General features: G+C 37.6%; 1 pseudogene; it reads right to left on the bottom strand.

Annotated features, from left to right (window-relative positions):
• LOC148191752 (ATPase 11, plasma membrane-type-like) lies at positions 1-26689 on the bottom strand (annotated as a pseudogene).

Here is a 26689-nt window from a genome sequence, read left to right as displayed (position 1 = left end):
TCACCTTTGGTTGCCAAGACCTGTCCAATGATTTCAAAATTTTTACATTTAATTCATCAACATCAAAGGTCTTACCCAAACCGGTTAGATGATTCACTATGTGAGTGAAGTGCTTCTGAACATCATAAATTGATTCTCCAGGCTGCATCCGGAACATCTCATACTCCTGGATGAGCGTGTTCTTCCTTACACGCTTCACATCATCAGTGCCCTCATGTGTGACTCTGAAGACTTCCCACATTTCTTGTGCTGTCATACAAATAGAAATCCTATAGAACTCGTCAAGTACAAATACATATGAAATAATATTACGAGCCTGGATGTCAAATTGGGCTCTTCTGTTTTCCTCAGCAGTCTAGTTAAAATATGGTTTTTCTACTTCTACACCATCAACAATACTTTTTGGGAATATAAGGACCATTTAGTACAACTTCCCATATGCCTCTTTCAACAGACCCCATAAAAACTTCCATTCTGACTTTCTAGAAGGCATAATTATCACCAGTAAAAAGAGGTGTCTATTGATGGAAGCACCCTCGGCATATACTTGATTTTGATGACTGACCATTTTCGAAAAATTTGAAAGAATATCAAAGCAAGCTCTGATACCAATTGTTGGAACAATCGGTACCGATATTGCGCAGCGGAAATAATAAAACAGAGTACAATACAGATTGTTAAAAGGAAAGAGCTTGTTCGGTCAATTTAAAAAATGGTTCCTTTAATTTTCTCTTAAATGTTTTATCAAACAGTTGATGTGCATAAAATGTAAAGAGTGTAGGGAGTAGAGAAAATCACAGTAGATTTTTATCCTGGTTCGAATCAAAAGATTCGACGTCCAGTTGTTAATCACTATAAAGAGTGATTAACGATTTCACTAAAAATAGTTTTACATATTACAAAATGGAGAATGAAATAAGAGTGATAAAACCTTCCTTCGACAAACGAACAGGAAGAAAACTTCCTTCGACAAACGAACCGGAAGCAAGCAGCGAGCACTTTCCTTTGACAGAGGAACTGGAACAGTGCAGTAGAAAATCTTCCTTCGACAAACGAACCAGAAGAAAACAACTTTGCCAGCTTGAAGAGAACCGCTCCGATCTTTGACACACAAAGCGCGAGCTTCTCCTATTCACAAGACTTGACAAAAGCAATGAACTAACACTTAGAGAACTTCCTCAGATCACACTGTATTCTCAAGTGACTTAGATAAACCCTCTAAGGGTTTAAACCACTATATATAGCTCACAGGTCTGAACTCAAAAAGACACAATACAACTGCCAGTGATAATCGATTATTGTAAGTAATAATCGATTATTCAAGTCCGTTACAGGTTTCCAAAAAAGGTGATAATCGATTATTCTAAGGAATAATTGATTATATGCGAGAGTTGGGCAATTCTCATCCAGACCAGGATAATCGATTATTTCAAGCAATAATCGATTATCTACGAGAGCAATGGTTTTTGAACAAGGCTCGAGATAATCGATTATTACATCACATAATCGATTATATGCGCAGATATCCTAAAGACAGTAAATTTCTAAGTGTTTTAGATGTTCAAGGTTATTCCTAATACATTTCCAGTCTACAAAAGTGCTTTTAAATAAATTACAACTACATTCTTCGAGTTCTTCTCTTACAACATCATCAAAATCATTATCTATTAAAATACCAATGCACCTCATTGGTAACAATGATCACCACTCAGTGGCCACAACTTGATGCTTCTAAACAACCCATATAAACAACCCAACACGCATTGCGTGAACACAAATTCATATCTAAACAACAATCTCACATCATCACTTAAACATGCCAAACATTATAGCACCATAGTGCAATGAGAAATCAAAATCCCATATTCTAAAGGTAATACATGTACCTGATGTGTTGTACCTACATTCAGACCCTACCAAGAGGAAATATATAACCCTACTTTACACTACGAAACATCATATGTTCATGAAATCATTCATCACAACCTATATTGCATCTTGATCTACAATAATAAGGGTTGACATAGGGCACAGCGAGAATCACAACAACAAAAAAATAACAATCACAAAACACAAAACAAAGGTCATCTTCCGTTACGTTAGGTGTCATTATTTGCATCTTCGTCCTAGATACATATGGAAAACCCTTAATCTTGAATGAGCTTCCAAAAACTATAAAAGGTAAACATTCATTAATCATAATAATCATATTGGAAGGAACTAAAATAGAAAGGAAAACTTGCGTCCCTAATATATTTTTGATGGACAATGTATTAACTTTCTTATGCAAGAAACATAAGAGAACTACAAGAGAATGATTAAAAACAATAACTAGCAATTGCCAATGACCCCTACAAGTTGAAATAATATTAATTAAAAATAACTTTTAATATAGTTACCAAGAATTCAAAAACTATATACTTACTTATGCAATATATTGCAAGTAAGTGCTAAATAAATCTCTTTATCACCTTTTTTTAACATCTCTGTTAAGTATTTTTTATCTCCTCTAATTTATTTCTTACACTTTGAATGATAATAAGGTCAAGAAATTCATATGTAGTAGCATTCTTCTATGCATTGCAATCAAGGTCTGAGATGGCAACTTTTGAAGCCTGTGCAATACCTATTTTACCGTAGCATGATAAGAGAGGGATCTTAATGCACCTAAAGGCTCACACCTGTCTCGAAAATTCTGTGGATTGTTGAGAACTGAAAAAATTTGTTTACAAGTGTCCAAATGGTTATGGCGGCTTTTGTTGCCCAGAACACTCAAAAGGGAATCCTTGATAACCCTTTTCATTTTGCAACGAGTTATTTTAGACTTAAAAGAGCTACCACATAGAAAGAAGATAGAGACCCTTGGTAGTCAAATTATCAAGCAATAGTGATATCAACCTTTCCGTGTCCAGTGTTTGAATCAAACCAAATTACCTACTCTTAAGTTTAATCTATTTCTCCTGACGCTTAATTTCTGACAAAATTGACAGTGCATCTGTTCTATCAAACTTCATTGCTTAGCTATACCGATCAAACCAAAGAAAAATAGAATGAAGTTACGTGTAGTCTCTTGTTTAACCCCAGGGCAAGGAAAACCAAATTACTATATTTCCTTTGCAAGAGCTTCTACAGAAAAAAAAAACTAAATTAGATTAGAATGCAACACAATTACCTGACCCTTTATCTTGGAAGTCAATTTGAATAAAAATTTGGCTATGCGATATTTCAGGTTTTTTCAGAGTAACTTTAACACTAATTATGCCTCTATTTTCGAGAGGTGTAGCCTAGTGAATAGACGATTATAAGAAATTTCACTTAGCCAAGGTGTTGATTAAAATTAAAAATTATTAGAAGAAATGGATATGAAACACAAAAATAACTAGCAAATAACACCATTCAGCCATTAATCATCCAACCTCAACTAGACTTTTGTCAATAATAAGCTTATTCAATGTCAGAGTCCGAGTTCAAAGCACATCCATGCCTGTCATTTCTTCAATGGTTGTCATCCTCTTTGTGATAGCCCCCTTTAGACATTATCTCCATTAGTTCTTCCGTGCATATATCCACCCAAATCCAACGTGCTCAACCAAAAGACCTGACTAACTTGTTGAGATAGTTGTGAGAACCAATGGACATGGTCACAGACAAAACTGTGGGCATGACAATTGGAATTCCTCCGATCAGAAAAGTACAAGGAGGTTATCAATTCCTAGAAGATATGTTCTATCTTGGATGGGATACATAACAATGATCTCAATAACCATCCCTATAACAATTGAACATATGCAGAAGTTCCCAATTGCAGTTAAGACTTGGAAAAAGCAGCAAAAGACGATAACAATGAAATTTGAAATTCTGAACAATGAATATCAATGAGACTGCGAGGGAGGTGTGAAAAGTTACATTCTCTCATAAGTTACCTTTTGAAAGTGACCCATTGAATTGTGGTATAAACAAGATGAACAACTTTCCCAAAGAATGTATGAACATCAGTAGCAATGACACCAACTTCAATCTCTCCCTATTTGCAGGTTGAAATAGAGTATACTCCATCACCAGGACCCTTTGTCACTAGAAGTGATTCACCTGTAAGCGCGGACTAAAAAGCACAAAGGAAAAAAATGATAATTGACTAATTACGCATTTGGAGAATTCAAAGAACAAATACTATAACATAGATATATAAAAATAATAATAATAATAAACCACGTGATCAATTTTCAAAGGATCCCCTTCAAGAAGCAGATCATTTGGTGGAAAAATATGTCTAAGCTTAATTTCATTGGTTTAGAATGCAACATGCGGAAAAAGGAAATATGAATGCAATTTGATCAATTAGGACAAAATACAAAATTGAATGGATAATATGAGATGAATATGTTGTTGGGGTTTATATTTCACCATCCTTACTCTCATGCATATAAGAATTCATCTTCTTCATTCAATTGTTAATGTATGCTTAAAACCCGATCCCTCGGCGAAGAAAACTTATCCTTAATTATTAGACCACAATCCCTTGCATCCCTAATAACTAACTTTGCATTACGAACATAAGCTTAAGACAACCAAACCTCCTATCCCTATCCCTGGGCAATATTGCTTTTGGGAGAAATTCTCCAGATCGTGGTTTCTAGGTATTTTCCAATAACAAAGAAGATCATAAAATCATGCTATGAATGATAAAAACATAACAAGCATCAAGCAAAGGAGAAAATCCCTAACAACTAATGAAAGAAGCATATAATAATTCAGAACAAATTCAAATACATGAGAGTTTAGAGGTTACATCTTCCCCAACAACAATTGAATTTAGTTCTCCCTAATCATGGAGAAACTAGGTGTACAATGGAATAAAAATGATAGAAAAACCCTAGAAACTGAAGCGGAGAGCTCCCGCATCCAATTCTGCCTCTAGAGAGTGGAAAAGTTATTTTTGTGTCTTTGCTGCCCAAAGATACAAACCCTAGGACGAATAAATCCTTAAATAGAGCAGAAAATAGAGTCCAAGCCCAACATGCTGGCGCTCAGTGTTAACAACATTTTTAATATAAGATGAGTAGGTTGTTGGGTTTAGATTTCACCAAGTTCACTCTCATGTATGTAAGAATTCTTCTTTGTGCATTAATGTTAACGTCACTCACTAAATCACTTAAACCCGATCCCTCGGTGAAATAAGTTTGTCCTTAATCACTAGTTCATGCAATTCCTAGCATTCCTAGTAATTAAATGTGAAGATCAAGAGCTTTAAGACGACCAAGACTGATACCCTCATCCATGAGAAATATTACTCTTGGGAGTAATTCAACAAGAACCTGAATTTTAAGGAACCTCCCAGCACTCATGCAATTCATAAATCATGCTATTGAATGAGTTAAACAAAGCAAGCATTGTAACAGATGAATTACTCTAACAATTAATGAAAAAGCATATACTATTAAGAATAAATTCAAATACATGAGATTTCACAAGGTTACATCATCCCCCAACAAAAATAGAGTTTAGTTCACCATAGACATGGTGAAACTAAATGAACAATGGAGAAGAATAAGATAGAAAAACCCTAAAAGTAGAAGATGGAAGCTTCGCATCCAAATTTGCCTCTAGAGAATGAAAGAGTGTGCTGTTGCGCTCCCTCTGCCAAAGATACAAAACCTAGGACGTCTGGGTCCTTTAAATAGAGCGAAAACATAATAGAAACAAGGTCCAACCCATGTCGATGGCGCTTAAGCGCCCTAAATGGGGCGTTCGGGCGTCGAACGGTACTTTCTGGTGCTTAAGCACCCAAAAGGGGTGCCCTAGCGGTGTGCGATGCAATTCTAGTGCTCAAGCCCCCTTAAGGGGCGTCCGGCCGCGGTGCGGGAAGAAAACTGGCACTCTGGTTGACTTTTCTGCACTTATATTGACTTTTCTGCATTCCAACTCCTTCATACTTTGACTCATCTTCCAAATCAGTTCATTAACCTACTAAAACAAGGAAATTTAGTCATAAAATCATTAAGTTCAACCTCAACTCTCTTATTGACACAACTTAACAAAAAATCATGATTTCAAGCAAGTTTCTAAGCAGAAAAGGGTGCATTTAGTATCAAAATTACATCACAGATAACGGTATTTTCAACCGTTATAACAATCGCAAACTTAGAACTTTGCTTGTCCTCAAGCAAAACAGATTGTAACTCATCTTTTCAAAATAATTACTACAATGATTCAACATTTTTCAAAACCTTTTTCTTCCAGGACAAGAAATCACTTTTATCAACTTAGCATAAGGATGTGACTCAAGATGTGCAGATGAATTAATCCAATCAAAATCAATGTGATGCTCATATAATTCAACAAATGCTATCCTTAAGAATGTTTAATCAACCAAACAAAGATGTAATCAGAAATTCAAAGAACTACTCCTCACCAAGGAAAGTGTCACTCAAGCACTCAAAAGTGTATCACTCAAAAGTGTATCACTCAACTCAAAGGTGTATAGTGAGGTGTTAGTGTCTTTTTCACTCTGCTATCACAATGTCTTACCTTTCATTTAACCATAATCAAACAAACTCACAAGCAAGTTCTCATCACAAGGGCTTTTTATGGCTTGTAACATGGCTGGGCTAGGAAGGAAATTGGTTTTTCTGGTCAGCAAAATCCTTGAGTTAAGAGAGACATTTATGATTTCATCATTCAAGCACAAACTCTCTTTCTTTTTCCTTGCTTTCCCTTGCATTGAGCTTTTCTTTTCTTTTCTTTTCATTTTTCTTTTTCTTTTGCTTTTGCTTTTCAAGTACTCACTGCTTAGCTCAATGATTTTTCTTTTTCCTTTCTCAATCTTTCCAACAACCCCAAACTTGAACCTTTGTCAATACCTCATCAAATGTTTTCAACCAACTCAAGGTAAAGATTTTCAAAAAAAGGTTTTTCAAACATACATAAGGCTCAAGGTTCAAAGGTTAGAACAATTTAGTCTCTTTTCAGTATGCAAAAATTCATGTGAAGGCTAAAAGAATAAGGGACAACAAAAGATGACCTTGATCATATGAAACACGCAAGTGTTAACACTCGGCAAGTGTAACCGAATCGTATCAAGTAATAATAAATGGTAAGACCAAGTATCGATTCCCAAAGGACTCACAACCTAGACAGTTATGTGATTTGTTGATTAAATTAGACTTGTGAATGAATTCTTGTAGGTTTAAATGCAAATACTGAAAATTAAATATGAATGCATGTGTTGATCAATTAGATCAAAAGAAGTAAAAGTGATTGATGTAAATTATGGAATGATGATGTTGTTGGGGTTTTCAATTCATCCTATCCATTCTCATGTATTCAAGAATTCATCTTTCTTCATTAATGTTAATGCCACTTTCTAATTTACCTTAAACCCGATGTCTCGGTGAAGAAAGCCTACTCCTAATCACTAGTTTACAATGTCTTGTCTCCCTAACAATTATTCATGCATTACATTCGCACAGAAGCTTAAAGGCAACCAATTCTCCTATCCCTATGTCTAGGCAATATTACTATTGGGAGAATTTCTTCATGTCTAGATTTATCTATATGTGTCCATACAAATAAAATCAATGATCATGCAATTGAATAAGTTAAACAAAGCATGCATAGAGTATAGAAGAAAAACCCTAACAATTAATGAAAGAAAGCATATAGATTAAAGAACCAATTCAATACATGAGAGTTTCAAATGATTACATTGATTCCCCAACAACAACGAAGGTTTAGTTCACCATAATCATGGTGAAACTAGATGAAAAATAATGAAAGAATGAAAGATAGAACCCTAGAATTTGAAGAGTGGAGCTTGAGCATCCAAAATCCTCCTCCAAGAGAGGAAGAAAGTGTGATTTTGTTTCGTTCTGGCCAAAGATACTAAACCCAATTCGGATGAAACCTTATATAGCCTTCTAAAAACTACAAAAAAGTGGCCCAAGGCCCAATAAAATGGCGCTCAGCGGTAATTACAGCTCAGCGGTAAGTGCGGTTCTTCAATTTGATGCTTAGTTTCAATTTTGCCCCTTAGCGGTGACTACGAGACTTCAGAGTGCCGCTCAGCGGTAAAAGTGGCGTTGAGCGGTACTTGCGGCTCTTCTTGTATGCACTTTTTCTTCCTTTTCTGAGTCCAACTTCTAGCTACTTCACTTCTTCCATTAAATTCATCTTAAAACCTGCAAAAACAAGTAAAACCAAGCATAAAACCCATCCAACTCTCTTATTTCCAAAACATAAACAAAAGCATGATTACAAGCTAGTTTCTAAGTCATAAAGGTTGTTTTTGATGTCAAAATTAAATATAAAAATAATATTTTTTCAACTGCTATCACAACCCCAAAATTAGAACTTTGCTTGTCCTCAAGCAAACAAGATGTAACTCAATCTTCCACCAATCCATACAATGGTTCACTACATTCAAAACTCCTTCTTTCAAGATAAGTAATTACTCAAATCAGCTCAACACAAAGAATTCAGTCAAGATGCACACATGCTTTAGTGTTCACTTAATCACATAATATCCAACAGATGTTATTCTCATGAATGATCAATCAACTAAGCATAGATGTAAACATGTGTTCATGGAATCTTTCCTCACTAAATAAAGTGTTTCACTCAAATACACAAGTGTATAAGAGATCACTCCTTCACTCTACCATCACAATGTCACATGAATTAACTTTTCCTTTCATTTAACCATAATCAAACACATTCACAAGCAAGTATCATCACAAGGACTTTTCTATGGCTTATAATGTGGCTGGGCTAAAAAGAAAATTGGTTTTTCTAGATCACAAAATCCTTGAGTTAAGTGAATCATCTAAACACAATCATTCTTCCTTCTTCCCAACTTTCTTTTGCATTGAGCCTTTCTTTTTCTTTCTTCTCTTTTCCTTTTTATTTTACTTTTCACATGCTTAACTCAATGCTTTTCATATTCCCCTTTTTTAAACCACCCAACAACCCCAAACTTGAACATTTATCAATACCACAAGATATCTTCAACTCAACTCAAGGTAAAGCTTTTCAAAAAGGGTTTTCTATCATGTTCAAAGCTAAGGGTTGAGAGGCTAGAACACATTGTGCTCTCTTTTATTGGGCTAAAATAATTTGGCTAATAAAGGGTAACAACAGATGGCCTTGATCATATGACACATACAAGCAAGTGATTCAATCATAGAAACTTGAGCAAAGTCATTCATGCTTTCAATGTAATAGCATTCATTCACAACAACTCTGGAGTTCAAAACCTCACATATAGGTTCATTCAACATTCCACATACACATCCTGCTTAGCATCATAATCACAATCACAACATCATGCATTTGTTCACATAGCTCATGAACCACCACCTGTATATCAGCATATAATGCACAATCTCAACATCAATCAATATCCAAGCATCAACAAGCAATACTCATCATGTATAAATCACAAGCAAACCATCATAGCAGATAAAGTTTCAAACTGAGTACATCACACCCTATTCTAAAACAGAAGCAAATAATAAGTTCAACAGTACAAAAAATAACAAAAAATAACAAATCCTGCTCTAGAGGTGATAGCATCCATCAGTAGATGTTATCTCAGCTCCTCATCAACCCATGTTGTCATCTGAATCTTCCTCGTCTTCATCATCCTCAACGTCTTCAAAAGCATCCTCATCATCCATAGCTGAATCTTCAGCTACTCCACCTCTACTGCCTTGGGCTTGCTCCTCTGGCCATGCCACTACATTATGAAACTCATCCATGGTCCACCTATGTGCTGGGGGTGTATCATACATCCCAATAATCATCTCTGTTGTGGCCACCTGTCCTCTATGGATGGACTGCATCCTAGCATCTATAAGAGACATATACATGTCTCTCATCTGAAAGGCTCTGCCTCTTGAGGCTCTACAGATGTCTGGCCCTATGGTGGTCCTCTCCGTCTACGAGGACGGCGTGGTGGTACTGGTTGAGCTGCCTCATCACCTCCATAATACTGTCTGTAATAGGCCTCATCAATAGCTTTCCTAGGCCTCTCAAATGGTGGAGCAAAGATATTCACCCCAGTTAGCTCACATAAGTGTGTAATCAAAGAGGGATGCCCCAGAGGTGCTTTGTTATTCATAATTTTGGCACACACCTGTATCTCATTAGTTATGACCTGGCCAATGTTAATGCTCATCCCTCTGAGCACACAGTACAAAAGAAGCGTCCTGCTGACAGTAATGTCTGAGACATGTGAGCATGGCAGGATGTTGGCATGAGAAAATGCCATCCAATACTTTGCTAAAGGAGTCAGGTCAGCTCTCCTGATGTTCACAACAACACCATTCCTATTTCTCTAAAAGTGCCCACCAAGCACACATAACACACTTTCCACATCACCAAAGTCCACTCCTTCTTGCATATTGAGAGAAAACTGACACTGCTCACCAGCCCATTCAGTATTTAAAAATCTATTAATGGAATCAGGGTCATACCGAATGGCGTGTCCTCTAACATAGCTCAAATAATACTCAACAGGATGATCACCCAACCTTCTTGCATTGGTGTAAAATTCTTTCACCATTGCTATGTTAGCTGGTGTAGGGTAAGTGACTAGCCTCCCCCAGTTCCTGTTCTCCAATTGTTCCCGAAACTATGGAGGAAAGTCAGGTATCAGTCCAACCTTCCTTTCAATTAGTAGCCTCCTATCTTGCACAACTTTGAAGTGGCGCTCATGCTTGCGGGATAGGAACTTATTGGCATAGGAGCGTTCTGGCTCCTTATCCTTCCTCTTGGATCCTATAGTCTTGATTCTCTTACCCGATGAGGAGGCCATCCCTACATCAAACACAATTCACAAAACCACAAAACATATTGTTACGCATTAGTAAACCGCAAACAACACCCTAAGATCAGTCCTATCACCATTGAGGGCAATCAAAACCCCTCAGCGCAACTTATACAGCAAGCCAGCAGCCAAAAGAAGTAAACAGAACACTCTACCAGAATCGCGCTCGGGGGAAATTTCCGCTGAGCAGCGATTATGCAGATTTGTCAAAATCATGCAAAAATACTCCTAATCTCCACCCACCTACATTCTTCCTAGTTCTAGACCCAAATCAAGCAGTTTAATTGGTCTAGACAACAGTTAATTGATCTAATCATGCATAAAAATCAAAATCCCTCAAGAATCATGCTTAGACAACCATGTTCATACCAATTCATGCTTTCAAAACCCTAGAATGGAAAATGCTTAGACTTACTTGGGTGGAGATGCTAGATGAGTGAAAAATGCTCTAGGAATGTGAGGAAATCAGCACTCAATAGTAATGCTATCACCAAACCCCAATCTTAGATTAAAACTTGGTGCAAAAGTGAGTGGAAGAGAGGTTTTGTGAAGGGGGAAGAAGGGAAAAGTGAAGAGAACTCTTTGGAGAGTGCTTGAGAGTGTATGAGAAGAGGGAGATCTGAAAATAGAAGCAAAGTCGCGCCCTAAGGTATAAAAATACCCTAATGGGCCTAATCCCGCTGAGCCTAATTGAACCAAACTAGTCCATCCAACTCTGCAGTATTCGCGCTCAACGGTAATTACCACTGAGCCGCATTTGCGGCACCCACTCTCCTTCTTCCCAGCTTGCCTTAGGTGTCTTATATTCATGCCTCTCACTCACCTCATGCATTTATGTTCCCACATCACTCATACATTCCATCCTTATCATGCATCTAAAGCAGAATCAAAACAACAAACAAAAATAAAGTAAATCAACTGGGTTGCCTCCCAGGTAGTGCTTGTTTAACGTCACGAGCCTGACCCAAAATCCTCCGGCACCCTTTAGTAAGTGCAAATATTTCCAACACCCATTAGATACTCAACCACCTAACATCCATCAGTAGATGCTATACCATAAAATCTCAAACAATATAAATCAATGTCCCAAAGTTTATAAAATTACATAACCAAAATCAAAGAAATTAATGTTCTCAAATCACTGGGGTGTCTCCTAGTAAGCGCTCTTTTAACGTCATTAGCTTGACCCAATAAGCTCAAGTTCCATCTTCAATGTTGGTGTTCCCCTTTCTTTCATCACACCAACTCATCAGTTCTTTCCGGTCCACCTTTTCGACTCTCCTTGAATATGGAGCTTCAATCTCTATCACTCTATTCTTTTTATAATCTTTCACAACCCACAACTTGTTCTTGAATCTTACTGGTGTACCAAGTTTGAGTTTACAATGTCTTGTCTCCCTAACAATTATTCATGCATTACATTCGCACAGAAGCTTAAAGGCAACCAATCCTCCTATCCCTATGTCTAGGCAATATTACTATTGGGAGAATTTCTTCATGTCTAGATTTATCTATGTGTGTCCATACAAATAAAATCAATGATCATGCAATTGAATGAGTTAAACAAAGCATGCATAGAGTATAGAAGAAAAACCCTAACAATTAATGAAAGAAAACATATAGATTAAAGAACCAATTCAATACATGAGAGTTTCAAAGGATTACATTGATTCCCCAACAACAATGAACATTTAGTTCACCATAATCATGGTGAAACTAGATGAAAAATAATGAAAGAATGAAAGATATAACCCTAGAATTTGAAGAGTGGATCTTGAGCATCCAAAATCCTCCTCCCAAGGGTGCTGAAAGTGTGATTTTTCTTCGTTCTGGCCAAAGATACTAAACCTAATTCGGCTGAAACCTTATATAGCCTTCTAAAAATTACAAAAAAATAGCCCAAGGCCCAATAAAATGGCTCTCAGTGGTAATTACCGCTCAGCGGTAACTGCGATTCTTCTATTTGACGCTCAACTGCAGTTTTGCCCCTCAGCTGTGACTGTTGTACTTTAGAGTGCCGCTCAGCGATAAAGGTGGCGCTGAGCGGTACTTGTGGCTCTTCTTTTATGCAGTTTTTCTTCCTTTTCTGAATCCAACTTCTAGCTACTTCACTTCTTCCATTCAATTCATCTTAAAACCTGCAAAAACAAGGAAAACCAAGCATAAAACCCATCCAACTCTCTTATTTCCAAAACATAAACAAAAAAGCATGATTACAAGCTAGTTTCTAAGTCATAAAGGTTGTTTTTTATGTCAAAATTAAATATAAAAATAACAGGTTTTCAACTGTTATCAACAAGCAAGTAGTTCAATCACATAAAATTTGGGCAAAATCATTCATGCTTCCGAAGTAATAGGAATTATTCACAAAAGAACTCTGAAGCGCAAATGTCACACAAGTAAACTCATAAGTCCTAGAATTCAGAAAAACACTCTGCTCAGTTCTCAACAAATTTTACCTCAAGCACCTGTTTCATACACTGTGAGCCATCAGAGGCAACGTTTAACCTAAAACAACTCAAACACACCAAAAACAAATCAAATCAAAACCACACAATTAAATCAACTAAAAAGAAAAGTTCAGAAAAATGGGCTATCATTCATCGTAGCAGCACCCATCAATAGATGTTGTTATCTGAATCCTCTTAGCATCCCTCAGTAGATGTTGTCCAGCATTCATCAGCAAATGCTGTCATTACTGCAAAACAAAATCAAATCCACACCACACAACTAAATAAAAAGAAAAACAAAATCAGAAACTGGGTTGCCTCCCAGCAAGCGCTTCTTTAACGTCACTAGCTTGACCCACTACATTTGCCCTATGCCTCAATTGTTCCCTTTTTCTGGATATGTTTTTCTTTTTGTTGAATTTTTTCAGTAATTTAATATAACCAGGAACCTGTTGCAGTGTCCTAATCATAGGAATTTTAATCTGCAATTTCTTGAAGATTTCCATGAAACACTCAAACTGATTTTTCTTCTCCTTCCTATGATACTTCTTTGGGTGAGGAAGGAGTTTTTCATATGATTATTTCTTTTTTCTCTCATCCTCCTTCTCTCTCTTTTTCTTTTCTTCCCTCTCTTTTTCCTCCTTGGAACACTCCTTAAGGTACAAAAGATTTTTCTCAATTTTTTTCTTTTCTCTCTCAACCTCTTTTGTTTCTTTTCTCTCTTCTTCCACATTCTTCCCCTTTTCTTTTCTCTCAACCTCACTTTTTCTCTCTTCTTTTTCTTCCTCTTCCTTTACATCTTTCTCTTTTTCACTCAACCTTTCTTCTTTTCTCTCTATTTTTCTCTCATCTAAAACTTTGTCACTTCTAGTGATAATAGCTTGACATTCCTCCCTAGGGTTAACTTTCATGTTACTCCCAAGATCATCCAGCTTCTGACTTATGTGACAAAGATGCCTCCTTATCCTTCTGAATGCTGGTTGAGTGCTCTTATGATGAGAATCAGACATCTGCATTAACTGTTGAAGTGTGTCATTCATCTTAGCCATTCTTTCTGAGAGAGAGGGTTGTTGCTGCCATTGTTGTTGTGGCAGCCTATCAAATTGTTCGGCAGCTTGCCCAAATTGACTTTGACCCATGTTTAAGTGAGGTTTCCACCAATGGTTGAAATTACCTTGGTGGAATTGAGTGTCAATATAGTTAAATTCTTGTACGAATTGCATCCTACAAGCACTAGACATAAAACCCTAGAAAACACTATTAGCACAAAAACAAAAACAAACGACATAAAACACAAATTAAAAATAGGATAAAAATAAAAATAAAAATAAGTCAAAGTTAATCAAGAATCACACAAATAAAATAGTTTAAACCGTGAGTCCCCGGCAACGGCGCCAAAAACTTGTTAACAACATTTTTTATCCCCGACAACGGCGCCAAATACTTGTTGATGGATCGACAAGTGTACCAAATCGCACAAGTAATATAAAATGGTAAGACCAAGTATCGTATCCCAAGAGACTCTCGGCACTAGACAGTCGTGTGATAACTCGATTAATTAAGACTTAAAGAAAATTTGATCTTTGGTTTCAGATGCAAAGACAAAAAATTAAATATGAATGCAGTTTGATCAATAGCAGAATAGCAAAGTGATGAACGGATGTTGTTTTTAATATGACATGAGTAGGTTGTTGGCGTTAGATTTCACCAAGTTTACTCTCATGTATGTAAGAATTCTTCTTTATGCATTAATGTTAACGTCACTCACTCTATCACTTCAACTCGATCCCTCGGCGAAATAAGCCTATCCTTAATCACTAGTTCATGCAATTCCTAGCATTCCTATTAATTAAATGTGAAGATCAAGAGCTTTAAGACAACAAAGACTCATACCTTCATCCTTGAGAAATATTACTCTTGGGAGTAATTCAACAAGAACCTGAATTGTAAGGAACCTCCTGGCACTCATGCAATTCATAAATCATGCTATTCAATGAGTTAAACAAAGCAAGCGTTGTAATAGATGAATTACTCTAACAATTAATGAAAAAGCATATATTATTAAGAATAAATTCAAATACATGAGAGTTCACAAGGTTACATCAACCCCCAACAACAAATAGAGTTTAGTTCACCATAGACATGGTGAAACTAAATGAACAATGGAGAAGAATGAGATAGAAAAACCCTAAAAGTAGAAGACGAAAACTCCCGCATCCAAATTCACCTCTAGAGACTGAAAGAGTGTGCTGTTGCGCTCCATCTGCCAAAGATACAAAACCTAGGACGTCTGGGTCCTTTAAATAGAGCGAGAATAGAACAAAAATAAGGTCTGACCTATGTCGTTGACGCTGAAGCGCCTTAAATGGGGCACCCGGGTGTCGAACGGTACTTTCTGGCGCTTAAGCGCCCAAAAGGGGCGCCCAGGAGGTGTGCGGTGCAATTCTGGCGGTCAAGCCCCCCTAAGGGGCGCCCAGGCACAGTGCAGGAAGAAAACTTGCACCGTGGTTGACTTTTCTGCACTTTGGTTGACTTTTTTGCTTTTCGACTCCTTCATACATTGACTCCTCTTCCAAATCGCGTCATTAACCTACTAAAACAAGGGAATTTAGTCATAAAATCATTAAGTTCAACCTCAACTCTCTTATTCACACAACTTAACAGAAAATCATGATTTCAAGCAAGTTTCTAAGCAGGAAAGGGTGCATTTAGTATCAAAATTACATCACAGATAACAGTATTTTCAACCGTTATCACTCAACGGCCCTACTTAGGGCAGCTAGGCGCTGTTGTGAGAGGAGTTGCTCTCAGGGCCCCTTAGAGGGTGCATAAGCGGTGAGCGACACAAGAAGGCTGGCGTTGAGCACCCAGGAAGGGCGCCCAAGCGTTGATGCAAGACTTCTTGCACTGAGGGCCTTAAAAAAGGGTAGTCAGACGCCCATACGAAACATCCTACGCTGTGGGCCCCAAAAAGAGGCAACCAGGCTTCCTGCGACCTTCTTTAGCCTTCTTTTCTGGTGCTTTTTCTGTCCTTTCTAGATTCCAACTCCTTGGTACTTTAACTCCTCTTCCAATCATTCCAATTTCCTACAAAATCAAAGGAATTTAGTGATAAAAATCATAATTTCTAACCTAAACTCTCTTTAATCAAAGGAGTTTAAGCAAGTTTCTAAGTCAAAAAGGGCTCATTTAGTATCAAAATTGATTCACAAATAACGGTGAAATCAACCGTTATCACAACCCCAAACTTGAAACTTTGCTTGTCCTCAAGCTAAACAACATGTAACTCAACCTCAACAACACTGCAATGGTTCAACATATCACAAAGCCATTTCTTCTAGGACAAGTAATTACTCATATCTGCTTATCATAAAAATATCAGTCAAGATGTACTGATGCCTTAGCCAACCAAGCTCAACTATGGTGCTCACATATTCACAATATATAATAGATGCAAACTCATGAATGATCAATAGCCAAGCAAGAATGTTATCCTATAATGCATGGAACTATTCCTCACCAAGGATAATGTTTCACTCAACTCAAAGGTGTATAATGAAGTGACACTCTTACACTCTACCATCACAATGTCACATGAATCAACTTTGCCTTTCATTTAACCACATATCAAACACACTCACAAGCAAGTTATCATCACAAGGACCTTTTGAGGCTTGTATTGAGGCCGGGTTAAGAAGAAAATTGTTTTTTCTAGAAAACAAAATTCCTTGAGTTAAGAGAGTGCATAATTCATTTATTTACATCAACAATAATCTCTCTTTCTCCTTTTATGTGAGAAACCAATCTTCAATTCATTCCCAACTTTCCTTTCATTGAGATTAACCTTTTCTTTTCTTTCTTTTCTTCTCTTTTCTTGTCTTTTGCCTTTTGCTTTTTGCTCAATGCTCTTTAAAGATTTTAACAAAGTTCTTTCTGTTTTCTCACAACCCCAAACTTGAACAATTCTCCATTACCATATAAACATACTTTACTCAACTCAAGGCAAGGATTTCGAAAAGGTTTTTTTCAAATTTCAAATTTAGGCTCAAGGTTCAAAGGATAGAAAAAAACATTATTCTTTGTTGGGTACACATATTAGCATTGGCTTATAAGGCAGAAGAACAAATGACCTTGATCATGTGTAACATGCAAGCAAGAGGTTTAATCATAGAAACTTAGGCAAAATCAATCATGCTTCTAAAGCAATAACATTCAATCAATCAAAGACTTTGGAGTCCAACCTCTCACAGGTTAAATCAAGTTCCACAATTTAATAACTTCTTGTCCAGCAAATTAATCACAATTTAACTTCATGCATCTGTTTCTAACAATTATGAGCAACCACCTGTCTATGAGACTAAACCATGCATCATCTCAACATCAATCAATACAATAAAGCAGCACAAGACAATATTATTCATCACAAACAACAAATTATAGCCAAACCATTGTAGCACAATTCATTTAAGCCAAGTACATCACACACTACAACTAAAAATTCACAAATGCATAAAAGTAAAGAGAATGAAAATCCTGTTATAATAACATCCATCAATAGAAGCTATCCTCTAAGGCATCAACCTGTGCTATCATCATCCTCTTCATCATCCTCATCCTCCTCCATGGCAACAGCTCCAAATGCCCCAGCTCCTCCACTAGCCTAAGCTTGATCAATAGGCCATGCAACATGGGCCATGAAATCATCCTAAGACATGAACTGGCGCTCAGGGTCATCAGTAATGTCTGCTCGCCTCTGTAAAGTGCATCCATCCTGGCCTCCATTAGAGACATATACATGTCTCGCATTTGAAAAGGGGCAGCATCTTGAGCCTGATCCTGTTGGGCCGCTTGTGGTGGTCTCCTATGAACCCTAGGAGGCTGAGGTCCTGGCACTAGTAATCCTTCCTCATCCAGCATACAGTACTGGGTATAATAAGAGTCGTCAATCTCCTTCCTAGGTCGCTCAAATGGCGGAGTGGAAGTGTTCACACCTACGAGCTCACAAAGGTGTGTGATGAGAGATGGGTTCCCTAGAGGAGACTTGTTGCTTGCAGCGTGTGCACATTGTTTAATCTCGTTTGTTATCACTTGCCCCACATTGATGATTAATCCTTTGAGCACACAATATAGGAATACGACTCTATGTGTCGTAGTGTCTGACACATGAGAGCATAGTTGGATGTTGGCATGTGTAAATGTCATCCAATACTTCGCTAGGGGGGTTAGGAAAGATCTCCTTATGTGAATAAGCAAATCCTCTTGCCTATTCCTTTGAAAGTGACCCCCTTGGAACGCATGAGGTCCTTTCCACTTTTGCATAATTTCTTGTTAATCTCTTTGGCAAGTGCACCAAATCGTTCAAGTAATAAACCGTGGTAAGACCAGGTATCGTTTTCCCAAGAGACTCGTAATACTAGAAAATTGTGCGATTAAGAAGTCATCTAGACTCAAGAACAACTCATCATTTAAGAATATGTGCAAAAAGATATTCACAAGTAATTACAAGGTTGGACTTTGGTATTGAAGGCACTTGGAAATGGAAAAGACTAGAAATGGTATGAAATGACATTGTTAAGGTTAGTTTTCACCAATGCACTCTTGTGTATAACCAATTTCATCTCCTCTCTATCAATTTACTAAAGTCAATCCACTAAAACACTCTAGCCCTAATCCCTTAGGTGAAAGAGCCTAGGTTTTCCTTATCAAACTCCAATCCCTTGGACAATCTAACAAGCAAACCCGCATTAAGAACTAGGATCTAAGACAACATGTGAATCATATCCCATCCCTGGCTCAATGACCCACAAGGACTCTTGTTTCAGTTCAAGATTTCATATCCCATCCCTGGCTCAATGAAACCCCAAAAATCAAGTCATGAACGTCCCCATTACATGCAAGCTTTAAGATCGGAAACAAGAATACTAGTAATAGATAGAAAAGGCATTTATAAAAACGAAACAATCATTAATTACACAAGAGTTCATAGGCTACATCTAACCCTAACAAGATGAATCTGGTTCTCCATTTCCATGGAGAACCCTAAAGCTTACAAACATGGAAGATGGAAGAAGAAGGAGACCCAAAGGAAGAGGAGGAGATGTTCCCACAAGCTCCTCGCGTCCTCCATGAGCTCTAGACGTGAAATCGCGCCTCCAAAGAACCAAAGACCCGTTTTCTTTCTGCCTCGTGAGTATATATACTGCCCGAATTCTCGCTTAAGCTAAATTATTCTCGCTTAAGCGAGAATTCTTCTTGGAGAAGATAGTCATTCTCGCTTAAGCTAAATTATTCTCTCTTAAGCGAAAATGACTATTAAATCAATGACTTCCTGGATCACTGAGGCTCTTCAATGTAATGGAGGATCTTCCTAACATCAAAATAGATCAAAGAAAACAAGGTATTAGAGTATTATTTACGTAATGTAGCCCAAAATATAGATAAATACTAAAACTAAATAAAAGAGAGGATTTAAGCAAGTAATAAGCTAAAGAAGAGTTGATTTTGCTACTAAAATGATGCTTAGATAATGGTAAGAATTAGCATTATCAGTGACCCCCTTGGAATGCATAAGGTCCTTTCCACTTTTGCATAATTTATATCCTCTTCAATTGCAGAAGCGAACTGGCATTGTTCCCTTGTCCATACAGTGCCCAAGAAGGAATTTATGGTGGCAGCATCATAAGGGATCCTTTTTCCCTTCACGTAAACTGTGTACATTTCATAATTACCACCAAAGGACCTTGGATTTGTGTAGAATTCTTTTACCACTTCTATGTTGGCAGGCGCAAGGTAGGAAGCCAGCTCCTCTCAATGTCTTCTGTCTAGCTCCCTTTCAAATTGCGGAGCCATGAGAGGAATCATCCCCACCTTTCTCTCCATCAACAGTCTTCTATTCTGAACCGTCTCAAAGTTCCTTTCATGCATGTATTAAAGGTATTTGTTGGAATAAACCTACTCTCTCCTCTTCTTCCCTTTCTTTGTTTTATTGACAAGGGTCTTTATACGCTTGGAACTAGATGAGGATGCCATATTTGAGTGGAAAGCAAAACTTTTGAAAGATGCACAAGAGAGTAGGAAAATATAGGGTTTGTGTAGACACTAGCAGCAACCACTCACAACCCACCCCAAACTTGGATGTGTGACAACAAAGTGAGTGAAAATGGAGACTTTTGGTAGGAGAATGAAAGGGGAAAGTGAGAAGGAACTTTAAGCAATGATTTAGTGCGGATGGAGAGTGTGGGAATGGAAAATGAGGGTTTGGGCGACTCATTTAGGTCTAAAAGGGTTGGTTAGGCCTAATGACGCTGAGCCCTAAAAAGCCCAAATGCCCAACCTGCAGCGCTAGTGATCAGCGTCACACAGGGGGCGCTCAACGTCGTGCCGTGTTGTTTTCCTCCCCTTCTTTGCTTGCCCTGAGCATCCCTAGGAAGGGACCCTCAGCTTCAACCCTTAATTTTTATGATTTTTGCAATTTCACAACTTTCTACTTTCCAACTCAAGCTTAAGCATCTCACACTTAAAATAATCAAAGCTCCCTATACACATCATAATCATTCATCCACCAGCACATCCCTAATGCATACTAGATCATCTCAACACAACAAATACAACAAATAACAAAAATTAAAAATAAAGTTTTACAAAACTGGGTTGCCTCCCAACAAGCGCTTCTTTAACGTCACTAGCTTGACACCATTATGCTCAGTTTGAATTCTTGATGTTGGTGTTCCTCTTGCTTTCATCAAACCAACTTATCTTTAGTAGCTTCTTGTTCACCATCTTGACTCTTCTAGAATATGGAGTTTCAATCTCAATAATTCCATTCGCTTTAATCTCCTTCACAACCCATAACATGTTCCTATACTTGACTGGTTTTCCAGGTTTGTATTCTTCATCTTCACACACCAAATTTGGTGAACTATCTTCTCTTTAATCTCTTTCTCCTCTTCCTTTACTTGTGACAAGAAACAACGTTTACCACCCTTGACTAAGTCAGCAGCTTGGTTAGATACACTAGTCTTTGGTAGATCTTCATCTGCTGCTTTTGGACTAGTCTTATTCACTTGAATCGGCTGCTCATCATTAAAGACACTGAAAGTCACCTCCTCATCTTGGTCTTTAAGCATTAGAACTCCATCATCTATATTGATGACAACCTTACCTGTCTTCATGAATGACCTTCTAAGAATGATAGGAATCTTCAAATCTTCCCCCATCTCCATCACTACAAAATCCACCGGGAATTTTCGTTTGTCAATTTGGAACACAACATCCTCCACTACACCATAGGGATTCTTGGTAGATTTATCCGCCATTTGCAACACCATCTTAGCAAGTTTAACCTCAAGACCACCAATCTTCTTCAGCACAGATAAGAGCATCAGATTGATGCTAGACCCTAAATCAATTAGAGTTTTCCCTATATCATAATTCCTAATAGTGCAAGGAATAGTAAAACTTCCCAGATCTTTGACTTTAGGAGGAAGCGTCTTCTGCAAAATAACACTACAATTTCTTTGTACTCCAATTATTTCCTCATCTAAATATTTCTTCTTTTTGAGAAACTTCTTCAAAAATTTTGTATACACAGGAATTTGTTGCAATGCCTCAATCAATGGAATAGTAATCTCCAATTTCTTGAAGATATCCTTGAAACACCCTAATTGTTTCTCTTTTTCTTTTCTAGAATATACTTTGGGATAAGGAAGAGATTTCTCAATTTTTCTCTCTTTTCACTCGCCTTCTTCTTCTTCTTTTCTTTCCCCCTTTTCTTTCTTCTTTTCCTTCCTCTAAACCTCACTTTTATCTCTTCAATTTCTTCTTCTTTTTCACACAACTCAACTTTTTCTTTTCTCTCAATTTTTCTCTCCTCTAACCTCTCGCTACTTATGCTCATAATAACATTACGCTGCTCTTTAGGATTAACTTCAGTATTAGCCCCAAACTGCTTTTCAGATTTATCCTCCAATTTTTTAGCTAGTTGGCCAACCTGTATCTCCAAATTCCTTATGACAGCTTCAGTGCTTTTATGATTGGAGATAGACACTTGCATGAACTGTTGGAGTGTCTCTTCTAGCTTTGCAGTTCTGTCAGATAAGGAGGGTTGTTGTTACCATTGTTGTTTTGGTCGTCTATTGAATTGCCCAACTTTTCCTTGACCCATACTTGGGTGAGGTTTCCACCCTTGGTTGTAATTACCTAGACGAAATTGATTTACCTTGACCCATAAACTTGACTTCCTCTTGGGTATCTTCTAGCATAGCACATTTACCATTAATATGATCTCCACCATATAACTCACAAAGTTGTTGTTGAACTTGTGAAACATTCTGCAACTCCTTTGGCAATTTCGAGATTTTCTTTATCAGAGTCTCTAGTTGTTGAGTCATAATTTTATTTTATGCCAACAAAGCATATTGAGATTGTAATTGTAGAACTCCTTTCTGTTGAAATTGAGCTCCTCTTTCACTATGCATCTCATTATCATTGGTAGCCATATTTTCAATCAATTCATAGGCTTCCTCTAGAGTCTTGCACTTGATATTACTTCGAGCTGAGGCATCTAGCATCAATTTAGTCTGCGAGCTAAGTCCTTGAAGGAATAGAATGACTACTGTAGGATCATCAAAGCCATGTGTGGGTGTCTTCCGCAATAAACCTTTGAATCGGTCCCACGCTTGACTTGATGTTTCATCCATGCCCTGCTTGAAAGAAGAAATTTCTTATTTACCTTTGTTCACCTTTGATTGTGGGAAATATTTGTTCAGAAATTTTGCAGCCATTGCTTCCCACTCAGTAAAGTTGTTTTCTGCAAAAGAGTTCAACCACATCTTAGCATTGCCTCCCAAAGAGAAAGGGAACAAGCTAAGTCTAATAGCTTCATCTGGCACACCATTGATCTTCACAGTATTGCATATCCCACTGAATGTGGTCAAATGCTCATATGGATTTTCATGTGATAATCCACTGAATTGGTTGCTCTTCACCAATTGAATCAAAGTATGCTTCATATCCATGGTTGCAGCATTAAACCTCGGCCTTGCAAAACTATTAAAATGATGAGGACCAATAACTGTTGCATAATCTGCCAGGGTACATCTACCATTCTGCTCTTCAGCCATATTTTTTGTTTCCTGGTTAAATCTTTGAGGTGAAGGTTGTTGAAGATTCTTAGGAGAAGGGAAAAGTTTTATGGACGTCCTGTTCCTCCTCCTTCTTCTACTATTGTCCAGACCTGTAAGAAGAGGTTTAGAAATTTTCGTACTTCTAGCCCGAATTGTACCCTGCATACATTAGAGAACAAAACACTAGAGCACCCAATTAGCACAAATAGATAAAAACAAGAAATTAATAAAAACAAAAATTAAAAAAATAAAAAATAAAGTAATCGGTTAAAAATCACACAATTATATTTTAAACCACGAGTCCCCATCAATGACGCCAAAAACTTGTTAACACATCGGCAAGTGTACCGAGTCGTATCAAGTAATATAAAATGGTAAGACCAAGTATCGTATCCCAGAAGACTCATGGCACTAGAGAGTCATGTAATACCTTAACTAATTAAGACTTAAGAACAATTTCATTGGTTGAGAATGCAACATGCAGAAAAAGTAAATATAAATGCAATTTGATCAATTGGAGAAAAATACAAAATTGAATGGATAATATGAGATGAGTATGTTATTGGGATTTAGGTTTCACCATCCTTACTCTCATGCATATAAGAATTCATCTTCTTATTCAATTGTTAATGTCACTATCTAAATTACGTAAAACCCGATCCCTCGGCGAAGAAAGCATGTCCTTAATTATTAGACCATAATCCCTTGCATCCCTAATAACTAATTTTGCATTACGAACAGAAGCTTAAGACAACCAAACCTCCTATCCCCATCGCTGGGCAATATTGCTTTTGGGAGAAATTCTCCAGATCGTGGTTTCTAGGTATTTCCCAATAACAAAGATGACCATAAAATCGCTATGAATGATCAAAACATAACAAGCATAGAGCAAAGGAGAAAATCCCTAACAATTATTGAAAGAAGCATATAATAATTCAGAACAAATTCAAATACATGAGAGTTTAGAGGTTACATCTTCCCTAACAACAATTGAATTTAGTTCTCCATAATCACGGAGAAACTAGGTATACAATGGAATGAAAGTGATAGAAAAACCCTAGAAACGGAAGAGGAGAGCTCCTGCATCCAATTCTGCCTCCAGAGAGTGGAAAAGTTTGTTTTTACGTCTCTGTTGCCCAAAGATACAAACCCTAGGACGAACAAATCCTTAAATAGAACAGAAAACAGAGTCCAAGCCCAACACGCTGGCGCTCAACGCCCTTACTTAGGGCAATCAGGCGCTGGTGCGAGAGGAGTGGCTCTCAAGGCCCCTCAGAGGGCGCCCAGGCGGTGTGCGACACAAGGAGGCTGGCTCTTAGTGGTAACAGTTGATTTCACCATTGTTTGGGATTAAATTTTGATAACAAAAGAACCCTTTTTGGCTTAGAAACTTCCTTGTTCTCTTGTTTTTAGCTTATTTTGGTGAATAAGAGAGTTGAGGTTATACTTGAAGATTTTATCACTAAATTCCCTTGATTTTGTAGGAAACTGAGATGAATAAGAAGAGGAGTTAAGTTGTCAAAAAGTTGGAACTCAGAAAGGACAGAAAGAACACCAGAAGAGAAGGCTGCAGAAGGTCGCAAGAGGCTTGGGCGCCCTCCTCTGGGGTCCTTAGCATAGGAGTCTCGCATTCACGCCTGAGCGTCCTTTCATGGACGCTTGGCGTCAATCTTCATGTAACGTTTCACGCTTTGGCACCCTTCCTAGGGCGTTGAGCGCCACTCCTCTTGCAAGCTCGCCTGGGCGTCCTAAGTTGGGGCGCTGAGCGGTATCAACGTTGGCCCATGATCTAATTCAGCTGTATATATGGACTTAGACGTCCCAGAGGGAGTATCTTTTGACAGAATTGACACAAATTTAGATTTTTCCAACTCTCTGGACGCATAAGTGGATACGAAAGCTCTCCTCTTCAGTTTTTAGGGTTTATCTTTCATTCTCATTCCATTGTTCATCTAGTTTCTCCATGACAAGGGGAACTAAATTCAATTTGGTGTTGAGGGATGATGTAACCTTGTGAACTCTCATGTATTTGAATTGGTTTTAATTGATATATGCTTCTTTCATTAATTGTTAGGGTTATTCTTCTTTGCTCTATGCTTGTTATGTTTAACTCATTCATGACATGATTATTGGTTTTTGTGATATGGACACATACGGGGAAACCTAGATATGGAGAATTTCTCCCAAAAGCAGTATTGCTCAGGGATGGGGATATGAGTTTTTGTTATCTTAAGCTTCTAATCGTAAAGCTGAATTAATTATTAGGGATACAAGACATTGTGATCTAGTAATTGAGGATAGACTTTCTTCGCCGAGACATCGGGTTTTATGTAATTTAGAAAGTGATATTAACATTAACGAAGAAGATGAATTCATATATGCATGAGAGTAAACTAGGATAAATCTAAACCCCAACAACATATTCATCGCAAATTTTCAATATCATCCATTCATCTTTGTGTTTTTCTTCAATTGATCAAAAGTGCATTCATATTTACTTTCTTGTTTTTGCATTCAAAACCCTAAAATTGTTCTTCAAAGTCTTAATTAGTTAAGTAATTACATGACTGTTTAGTGTCATGAGTCTCTTGGGAAAGGATATTTGGTCTTACCAATTATTATTACTTGATACGATTCGGTAGACTTGTCGAGGTCTTAACACTCAGCGCCCCAGGAAGGGTTCCCAAGCGTTGATGCGAGACTTCTTGCGCAAAGGGCCCTAGAAAAGGGCAGTCATTGCTCTTTTGGACCTAGCCGAGCCATGAGAGCTGCTACAACATTACCAACATTGCTCTCCTCGACGAAATTGATTATTGAATTAATGAGATGCAAGGCAATAATACCCACATAGTCTTGCCAATCAGGAGCTTTCCCCTGCACAAGTTTTCAAGGAACAAGTCTGAAGAATCAACCTACAAACACACACCTTCATTGCCAATACAAAGTCCCAAAAGCTAAGTCCACTCACCCCTCCATTTGTAAGCGCAATTGCCATTATAGCGGCAACCTCCATAACCCATGATAGAGGATTCCACATAAATCCCAAAAACTTCAAAAATTTGCTCTCCTAAAAAGTATCCTAGAAGACAAATTCACCATAAAAACTCAATTTTTTAAAAATGGGATTTAATGAATGAGAGGAGAGAGAGTACTTTCTTCTCTTCATGCTTGTTATGACCAAAAAATTGTAAGCCTTTCCTCAACAACTTCACTGTCGCAACCGGAATCGCGACGGGACGACGATCCAAAAAAGAAACGCGTTTTGATAAGAGATTTGGAGTCGCCACCAT

This window comes from Vigna umbellata, chromosome 10 (assembly GCF_029865625.1).
Source record: "Vigna umbellata cultivar VRB3 chromosome 10, Vumbellata_1.0, whole genome shotgun sequence".
In the NCBI taxonomy this organism is placed as follows: Eukaryota; Viridiplantae; Streptophyta; class Magnoliopsida; order Fabales; family Fabaceae; genus Vigna; species Vigna umbellata.
Note: the sequence above shows the minus strand (reverse complement) of the source record. Positions and strands in the feature narration are given on the sequence as shown.